General features: G+C 48.8%; 1 protein-coding gene across 1 annotated transcript in view; it reads right to left on the bottom strand.

Moving 5' to 3' along the window:
• NR3C1 (nuclear receptor subfamily 3 group C member 1) overlaps positions 1–4,668 on the bottom strand; it is a 111,182-nt gene extending 106,514 nt beyond the window's left edge. Inside the window, exons 1-2 of the mRNA XM_026858107.1 lie at positions 4,553–4,668; positions 3,886–4,001 (exon numbers count right to left, since the gene is read on the bottom strand). The gene's annotated coding sequence lies outside the window, so the exon portion shown is untranslated. The remainder of the gene's footprint in view (positions 1–3,885; positions 4,002–4,552) is intronic.
• Between the last annotated feature and the right edge of the window lie 5,549 nt (positions 4,669–10,217).

Raw genomic sequence — 10,217 nt, 5'->3', positions numbered from 1 at the left:
AGAGCCCTCCCCATCTCCCATCTCCCAGCCCTTGGCATGACATCAGGCAGCTCGGGGCCGGAGACCCTCTTCAGCATCAGTTGCCTGACTTCTCGCCAGGCTCCGAGGTCAGCCTGCCTGGCCTCACCGATAGTTCTTCATGTCTCCGAAGGATGGAGGGCAGCGGAATCGACGCGGCCCCAGAGGACAGACACTCCTGCTCACGGCCAGCAGAGCTCAGGATTCCTGGGCTGTGGAGATGTGGCACAGACCTGCGATGCTCTGTCATTTGGGATGTCTATGAACAGCCCTGAGTCACTTTTTTTTTTTAAAAAAAAAGCACACGGTTCTGTTCAACACGCGTTGAAAACGAATTTCAAAGTCTTAAAAGTTCTCTAGAAAATTATATACTTGTGTTCTAGCCAGCCCTACTCGATCCTAGCAAACACAGTATTTTGATAACATGGTCAGGGCTTAGCACGGTTGGATAAGTAATAAATTGGCCAAGAAATGAAACTGATTTTAAAATCACCCTTTCCAAAGAGATACCCTTTGAGGAAACTCTTTATGTTCTCCTCAAACCTAAATTACTTTAATTTCTTATCTCTTTTATAACTCCAGACTAGCAGAGAGAAAACCACTCTTTTCTAAAGGCAGAGATGACCCCCTCGATGGAAGGGCACGCCAACAAGCACATCCATTAACCTTCTCATGGGAGGGGGGGGAGCAGAGGCTTTGCAACACCTCACTCAGGCTCCCCCATCTTCCTCTGCACAACAAAAATTAACCGAAGATAATCAGAAAAAAAAATTAGTTGACAGAAGTAGTTTGTGCTTTGCTTAGCACGGCAAAAACTTGGTCACAGATACCAGATAAAATTACTGGTAAGCGAGGTGACCCAGGAAAGCCACACTGTTAACGCCCCAGAGCTGCTTGGCAGGAAAAAAAAAAAAAAAATAGTGGGGAGGAAGTGAAGTGGCCAGGAGGAAGATTCAGGCTAAAAGTTCCCAGATACTGCTTAAAGATGTATTCTCCAGTTCTGTAGGAGAGGGTTACTGAGCAGCATTTATTTATTTCCTGTCGTGTGCAGAGAGATCTCCTGGCAAGTGATTATCTGCCCCAAATTTGCAGGGGGAAATATTTTGCCTTTCCCCCTCCCCTTAAGCGTGTGTTCACGTGGTGCTTCCCCGGGCTGGCAGACACTGCAGAGACAGGCGCTTGCCCCAAAGGAAAACTCAAAAAAAAAAAAAATTAACATAGAGAAAACCCCACATGGGGTTTGGGAGGCCAGATCAGTGCAAATAACTCTGCGTAGCACCCCGAGGACAAACCTGCTCCAGAAACCGGAGCCAGATCCGCTTCCAGCCTTGGTTGTCTAAAATACAAGATAAATGATAAATCTAATTGCCTCATGGCCCACAGAAATCAGCAACGCTCAGTTCCTGCTTCCTCACGTTTGACCATACATGGTTTGGGCTAGAGGTGGCGCGGATCTGGAAGGAGAAGGGGACCGAGACAGGACAAGGGACTTCCCAGCCGAGCACGGCGAGCTTGGCACCGTGGGGTGCTCCAGCCCCCCCCGACCCTGCCCAGGCCGCCGGGTCTCGGGGGCTCCGCAGCACAGCCCCGAGCACCGCGCAGATGAACCTTGCTGGAAGACGTACAGCACAGATGCTCGCGGCTGCCAAGGGGTGAGGTCACTTTGGAAGGAATTTTATTTATTCAGGAAATATTTCTGGAAATATTTACATGTCAAGATTACATGTTTAAATTCTTTGACAAAGCGAGCTCTGGGCCACAGGCAGAATTTCTAACAAGCCTTGCAAGCGTTTCTTCAGGTTTTCCTACACACAAAAGGATTTTACTGTATCACTGTTCTGGTGGAAACAACAGATCCATCTCCTTACTTTAGAGAAAGAGGTCCCGCATTGAGCGGGAGGCTGCGATTTCTGTTCGGTGCAAAGACAAGGAAAAGGAGTCGCTTCACTTGGGCTCCGGACAACGCGCGCAACCAGATCCTCTTTATCAGTGCAGAGATGTAAATTCAGTGAAGCTCCTGCGTAGGAGAGGGCATCCAGGCCTGCCAGGGTCAAGCAGAGGAGCCCTGGGAAGCTGCCCTTGCCTCGGGCACGGCTAACGTTTAGGGAAGAACAAGCTCTTCTGAGTGTTTTAGATTTCGACTTACTGACAGAACCTCGGCAGCTGCACGGGGGATAAAATTCTGTCCTCTTAAATATATATTTAAATATATATTTTAAATAAAGTAGTTTGCAGCTCCGCAAGGCTGTTACCCAGCACTAAGAACAGGCACTTGAAGGAAACATTCCTGTTCTAGAAAAAAGACATAATCAAGCCCTCCATTGTGTTTTCTGTCTGCGAGAGGAGCTCAGCATCTCACTCGATCGCTGTGGAGGACAGAGGAGATGAGCACAGGTAGGAAACGCTCCCTCCGGCCGTTTCCCATGCAGAAGCTGTGAGTTCAGGCTGCAGAGAGAAGTTGCAGGGTGGGGGCTGGGTAACATGACAGGTACCTGTAAAACTGTGAGTGGGAGAGACACTAATAGGGAACGAGTTCATCACTGTCTCAGTCTGAGAGCCAGAGGCCTCCAACGAAGTCATCGCGTGGCGGCTCCCACGCGAACAGGAGGATGTGCCGCCGCACGCGGCACAGGCTGGGGAAGGCGGCCACGGGTGGTACCACAAGCTCACATCTGCTCAAAGGCTCTTTCAGAGGGTTTTTTTAAGAAGGAAAATCGTCTGTCTAGAGCTCCTAAGCCTAGAGCCACCACCCTGGCTCAGAGGGCCCAAAGCAAAGCAGGAGGGAAGTGCCAGCTCCCGTCCACCCCGCTCCTCCCGGGCACCCACCGCCGGCAGCATCCCCAGGGACACTCCCTTAGCTGTACTAAAGGAGTAGTAAGCGATCTTAAACCAGAAAATGAAGCTAGCATGAACTGACGATAGTATGTGTTGGTTCTAATTTTCCAATGTGCTGTGATATCTACGCTACTCTTCCTCAATTATTACCAGATTCACGAGTTTGATGTGAAATTCCCAGAAGCACGGGGGGAATTGTGGCACAGCACGGCCTTTTAACAGATTCAGCAGTGTTATTCCTGGAGTTATGTCTAATATTTCTAAAGTTATATCCAGATCTAAGTCTCTACACTCCGCCTGAAGGGAAAAAAATTAGGCTAATTAAATACTGGAACAGAAGATGACTGCAGAGCAAGAGCAAGATTATTCAGAGAGCTTAAGGCAACACCACTTTATCTGGTTAATCATAAAATCACAGTCATTGGCATGAGAAAGAAGCGCAGAAATGCTTCTTCAGGCTTGAAAGTTTTGGACTGAACCTCTAATCATAGCTCAGCTTCACCAAGTGCAAACTCACCTTGAACAGACTCAGACACACACACACACACAGTGTTCATGGGAGGCCTTTGTTAAAAAAAAACCCCAAAACACAAAACATACAAACCACAACAAACACACCACCAAAATAACTCTCGTGTTTTATAGCACCGGGATGGTTTTGCTTTGCCCAAATATTCATAGCGAGGTATCAAAAAAACATTTCACCTGAGGAGCTACAGTTCAGTGAGGATTTTCCACGTGAGCCTCCCACTTGGAGCCTGCAATAAGCATCGTGCCGATCTTCTCCATGAGGCCCTTTGGAAAGGCAAAATCTGAACTCTTTTGTCCGCTGGCCTTGACCCTGGGGCTCACTCAGGAGGCAACAGATACCTGCAGCCCCTTCCACAGCAGGTGAACTGCCAGCCCGCAAGGACGGAAACAGCAGCTCCCCTTTGGGGTAGACTTGCCCTAAGCAACGGCACTGACACAGAAACCGTCTGGAAGCGATCGTCTCACACACAAACACACTGTTTGCTTTTCAGTGCCCCTTACCTGGTGGCTGGGCACCATTCCAGGTCTTCGGCTTCCCACCCGGAGAGGTGCAGCTCTCAGCACGGCACTTTGGGCTGGCACTGATAGTAGCTTTATTCCCTTCATATCTCGCAAATCTGAAAAACAGATAATTGGAAAACGTTGGCAAGGCATTTGTTCCCTGGAAATAGGTTTTGTGCGTTTGACAATGAAAACCCCAGTTTGTTCTCAACAATCTCAGAAGAGTTCAACCAAGAGAGGCTGTGAGTGAACAGTCTCAGGTTTACCAAAAGAAAAAAAAAAACCAAACATTTAAGCAAGACTCAGCAAAAAGAGAGACTTTGCCTCACGGGATGTTGTCACTCTCGCTGCAGCAGCTGCTCGAGCAGCATTTTGCGCCAGCATGGGCAGCAAGAGGCGGGAGACGAGGAGCAGAGGGGTCCTGGCACCAGCACTGCCCCTCTGCCTCTCCTCATTAACCATCACTGACCTCTGGGAGGGGAGTTCCCACACTGGCCTAGAACAAATCAAACATCACCGCCTTGTTGTTCACCCTGTAAAATGTCTGTTCAGGTCCTTCAGAACAAGAGACACCCTCCTTAAATGGTCCTAGAGAAAAATTAGATAAGTTCACAAGAAGTGGTTCTAGGGTCTGAGCTTTCCGCTGTTAAGCACATAAACATTTTACCTCACTTTCCCAACCTGTCATCTCCTCCAGTTCTTCACACCTCTGCCGAGGAGTCATTCCTACATTGGAATTCTTCCTGGAGCCCTTCAGCCTTCTACCCGGCCCTCTACAGCAGGGCAGCACCACCCTCTGAGCCACGTCACACCCACAAGCCTTTTCCACCTAAGCCTAATGCTTAATTTATATCCTCTGACCTTCCCAGGCCTGGGATTACTCCTTGATTACCTTCACTTCTGCCCTGACACCTGTGTTGCCCTTCCTCAGGACCGTTAACCTGCATTGCTCGTGGAGAGGAGTTAGCATCTGCTCCCGCGGTGGAGCAGCTACATCTACCCGCACTGGGGAAAATCTTTTATTCTAGGCAAAACAAATATTTATGAGCAGAATTTACTTTTAATGTCAATTAAAACAACAAAAAGTAAAAGAAGGGAAGTCTACATGAAGAATCAGAGCTCTGGTTTCCTTTGAAACAGCCTGTCCTGGTGTGACCGTAGGATGCCTACACGTGCCACATACGGTTCTTCACGCCCCCTGAAAACTGATTCTAACTGTTGCTTGGATGCTCATCAGCATTATTTATGGGATACGTACGAAGATAAATACAGCAATATATTCCTGAAAGAATATAATTCTGATGGGACTGGGGAGATGCTAAAATGTAGGAGCCCTGGGATTAACAGCCTGAACTAATATCGCAATTGTCATCACATTAGGAGGATCTTGGGAGACTGGATACTGATATAACTGTGGTGTGAAATCAAAATCTTGTCATTTATAAAGGGAAAAAAAAAAATAAATTGTTCCTGGCGTGCAGACAGCTAGTTATGCATGAGTGTAGCACATACAAACCACAACGTTAGAAAAGCCCCAAGAGATGCTATAATTCCACAAATATAACTATTCAGTATATTCAAATAAAAAAAAAAAAAAACCCACAACAAAACCCAACCATCTTTACCACAATCATCAATCAGTTATTTACATAATTTTAGGGACCTGTTATTCTGTTTTTCCTTTGATATTCCTTATTTCTTATTAGCATGCATTTGCGATAATTGAGCCTCGTGAAAAACCTCAATATAAGCTAAAGACCGTTGTCTGCTTGACTGTGAGGGACAGTAAACAGCAGTCGTTTGCTACCACAAACAGCTTCATTATAATTATCCTTTAGTGAAGAGCTGAATTGTGAATGCTTTCATTTCTCTTAAAAAAGAACCATTAAGTTTTGCCTGCACAATCGGTTCCTCAGACGGTCCGCTAAGCCACATTAGCAAAGCTACTTCACCCAAAAACTCATTTTAACGCCATTTCACCAGCTCATAATTTCTAAAGGAAAGAACCAACCAGGGAAACTGCTTGCGATCCCCGGTTGGTTTGGAATGCAGAGAGCTGCCCGTGCGCGTATCAGCCTCCCGAACGGAAGGGCCGAGCGCCCCTGCCGTGTCCGTGCCTCTGTCCGCGGTGGTTTATGCCCCGTGGAACGGGGAAGTACCTGGTGGTCGCACCCTATGTGCAAGTTTTAAATCCATTTAATGGAGCATCTGCATCCCAGTGAACGGTGGTGCCCAAGGGCCTGTGACTCGGGTCCCCTCCATCGCTCACGGCCAAACTGTGACCCTGGTCCCCTCCATCGCTCACAACCGAACTGTGACCCTGGTCCCCTCCATCGCTCACGGCCGAACTGTGACTCCTACAGGGAACGGCCCAAGGCGCGTGTGCCCACGGGCTGTGCCCGGGTGGGCTCCGGAGCTGGTGCTCCCTCTGCAGCTCCTGTCTCTCTGCGAACGTCCTGCACGCACACAGTGACTGTGTGAACTCTGACCAGCTGCGCTTCCAGAATTAAAAGGTTCATTTCTGTGCATGTCCAGTCCAAGCTAAGTAAAATATGCACTTTGTCTGGCATCTCGCCCCACGGTCGTCTCCTGCAAACACGCACTGGCTCAGGAGGAGGGGGAGGTATTTAGAAACGCCCGTCTCAGTGGTCCCTTCCTCCGGCTCTGCTCAGAGGTGTCAGGCTCAGTTGGCCTCAGTGAGTAAAACGCCAAAACAGCCTTTCTATTTAGCTAGGAAAAACTTGGTCTCGGACTAGATGAGATCATGGTTTGCGATAACAATTGCATTCCTTTTATTCCCATCCCACAACCGAATCTGGGTTGCCGCCACTCGTGTCAGCAGGACGCTGCTACTGGGAGAGCCCACGCGTGGCCTCGCGGCTGCCACCTCCACCAGGCTCGGCTCTGCCCGCGCCGCTGCGGACGCGCCGGGAGGGAACGGAACCGCCAATGCTGCCCTAACCCGGCACCCGGACTCAGGGACAACGAGCTGCCCTAACCCGGCAGATCCCGAGCATCCGGGAGTTGTTCCTTGTCATCACAACTTCACCGCCCCCGTTTCCTCTTGTTGGATGGAGAGCAGGACCAGAACCGGGCTCTAAGGTGGCTTTTTGCTTCGGCTAACTAGGTTTCTGTTGCCTGTGGAAGGCAGAAGGCCAACTATTCTTAAATATCATCACAAGGGAGGCGGGAACATGCAGTGACTTGGACGCTCCTGAGTACGTGTCTGAAAACCCCGGTCATGTGAACAGAGACGCTAAACGGCTCCTGGACCCTTCACATTTCTCCAGTCTGAATTATAGTACAGACATGAAATCTGGATACTTATCTTAGAAAAGGTGCATCTGTAATGAGCAGAGCTAACAAATAATTGAAGAAGGTAGAGTTAGTGCTCGCTGCTTCAGGATTTGAAAGTAAAATGAGCAAATAGGTATTTTACCTGCTCATATTTGAAGCAAACTAAATCCTAATTATTGTGGATGCCAACATCCTGGGTGAAATCAGTATAATATGGGCTAATTAATTTGTGTTGTCTCCTCTTGGAAAGGAAAACTGATTTTGGAAATTCCATAAGGAAGGCCCAGTGGAGCTGGGAAATGCCAAGATCTATGGATGGAGTAAAGTACTCGGGCTATTCTAGCGCTCTCTCTTAGAAACATCCTTGTAAGTGGAAATGCAAACACCGTATGCTCTTGTTGAGGTTGTAATTAATGTAGTTGGGAAAGGAACCAATGTAAACTATTTTTCACAACAGTGAACCTTTATATAAGGTTGGACTATTTAAGTTCACGCCCAGTAGGTAAAGGCAGAGAGGGAAGTGTCAGGCCATATTTATGAACAGTCAAGGTTGAGCTGATTTTCATGATACTCTTCAGTAATGGTTTCTAATTCTGACGCTCAGCTTAAGGGCCCGGGAGCTCAGGTCTTCTCAGCAGCTAATAAAACATCTTTAAAATTCAGATGTGAGTTAATGCCCTGCGCCCTCGGGGGTGGGTCACCTTGCCTGTGCCCAGGCCCAAAGACACCGGACAGACTGGGAAAAGTTTTAGTGGTGGGAGAATCTGGAATAGCTGGAGGTATCTGGAGCTGCTGCCCGGCTGCCACCCTGCAGAGAGGGGACCTTCTTGGCACGTCCCCGGGACTCCTCGCCCACCAGCACCAGTCACCCCCTTTGCTTTAGCTTCCTCGGGACGGCACCAGCACCCCGGGTCCCCGAGAGGGTGGTGGGGTCAGGTGGGAGATGCCTGGCCCGAGGCAGCTGCTGTCCTGGGGTCAGCGACTGCAGCCAGCGCCGCCCGTCTGTCCCCGTCCCTGCGCAGCCGCTGCCCCGCGTCCCCGGGGCTCGGGGACACAGCGCGGCAGCATCGGGGGGAGAGGCCACCCAGAAATGGAGATCAAAGGAGCAGACGATGCTTGGTGGCACTCTTCATGTTGAAATATGTCATTAATTTTAATCGAATTATAATTTGATGAAATGTGTTTTTTATAAGAAGGATTAAGCATACCCTGATCCCACCGGCTCGCTGCAGCACAGCGAGGTTTAAAGTTCTTGCTTTTGCGGGCAAAGGACAGTTCTCGTGCCTCTGTCCCTGCGCAGGAGCGGGCAGAGCCGAGGCGAGAGCCAGGCTGGGCCGGTGGAAGCTCCCGTGTGTCTCCTACATGGGAGCACACGGCCACGGCTCTCCACAACGCTGGCACGTACATCCCGGGAGAGGAGAAATTAGTATTAAAAATTTCATGCATCAGAAGGAGATGATTAATTTTCTTCCAACTAATTAATGAAATGAGATAATTTTCCACCTACCCATCCGGAGCCCAGCAAGATCAGCAGAAAGACTCGTGTTGACTTCAGAGGATTTCGCACCAGTGTCATTTTACGGTTCACTTCAGCAGCATGATACATTTATATTGGGAAAGGGAGGTTATAGGATTTGCTGGGAACAGGATCATTTTTCAGAAAGAAGGATGTTTACCTACATTTTCCCTGCTGCTCGGGAAACTGAAAGAGAGCATTGTTGTTTTGTTTTTAATTAAAGTTTTAGCATTCATCTCAGCCACTGTATTGACTTTTTAATATATGAATAAATATTAAAAAGCACATATATTTTATACTCCCTGCTCTGCATTTATTCACTGCAACTTACAGGATTCTTTCCAGCGAACTGAGTTATACATTTTCAGCAGCATCCTGCCACATCACAGAAAAAAAAAAAAAAAAAAAAAAAAAAAAAAAAGTAAGTAGGGCAGAAAAACCACCACATTAACCCACTGCGTCCTGAAATGAGTGTGTGCTCCGCTCAGAGCAGACTCGATCATTAATAGGTTTTGTACCTATTTATAACGAGGAGGCTACAGCATTTCTGAAACATCCTGTAAACATTAATCCTCTGCGCGCACCCACGATGTTGCCAAGTATCACTTTCCTGCTTTCAAATTACGGGCAGGATGATTCCCAGACATAAACATCGGCGCTCAGATGCCACAGTGATGGGCTTCAAGTCAAAACCGCCTTCGCCACTGACAGAGCTCGGAGCAGAGCTCGGGGACCCCACGTGCCACGGGCTGGGGGGGTCTTCAGGGGAAAAAGAGGGTTGTGACAGAAAACGCCACTCCATCAAAACCCAGCAGTCTGGAGGTGCTTACAGGTTTTGAGACGCTTTCCGCAAGCTCGCCAGCAGTTTTCCCGCTCTCCTCCCCGTCCACCCCAGCTCACCCAGGAGCAGGGTCTGATCCAGCCCTCCCAAAGCTTGTCTGGGCGTTGAGGTGCACCAAGAACCCCCTTTAATTGTCACCCCGAGACACCTGAATGTTTTCAGACCCATTAGGATAATTAGATGCAGATGACTAAACAGCGCACCAGTTTCAATTTCCTCAGAAACAGGTTTTCTCTGAAAACAGCAGGCTTGGTGCAGGGCAAGGGCTAGGAGCCGCAGCTCTTGCCCCGCGGAGCTCGGTGCCTACGGCCGTGTCGCGGGAGGGCAGGGGGGAGCAGGTCACTTCTCCTCGGGTCTCCGCGCGTACGTGGGCAGCTTTGCTGGAGCTGTGTTAGTGCCTCGCAGAGCCGGCGGCTTTGGAGGTGTGGAGAGGACAGATAGTGCCTAAGGAAAGTGACTTGTATTAATCAGGTGATAAGCTACGGAGCAGAAGGCTGGATGGTCTTCATGTTGAAAGGTTAATTAAACCAGCAAAGCTTACGGGCACCGGCGCACAACAGAATCGCTATGGCTCTTTTCCCTTTAAATATTGCGCAGACTGAATTAAACTTTCCTCCCCTCACTGCACACACGCAAATAAATAAATAAACGTAGTGAATCAAGTCAACCATAATTCCA

Source organism: Athene cunicularia (assembly GCF_003259725.1).
Source record: "Athene cunicularia isolate RWA chromosome 13 unlocalized genomic scaffold, athCun1 chr13_part1, whole genome shotgun sequence".
Lineage (NCBI taxonomy): Eukaryota > Metazoa > Chordata > Aves > Strigiformes > Strigidae > Athene > Athene cunicularia.
Note: the sequence above shows the minus strand (reverse complement) of the source record. Positions and strands in the feature narration are given on the sequence as shown.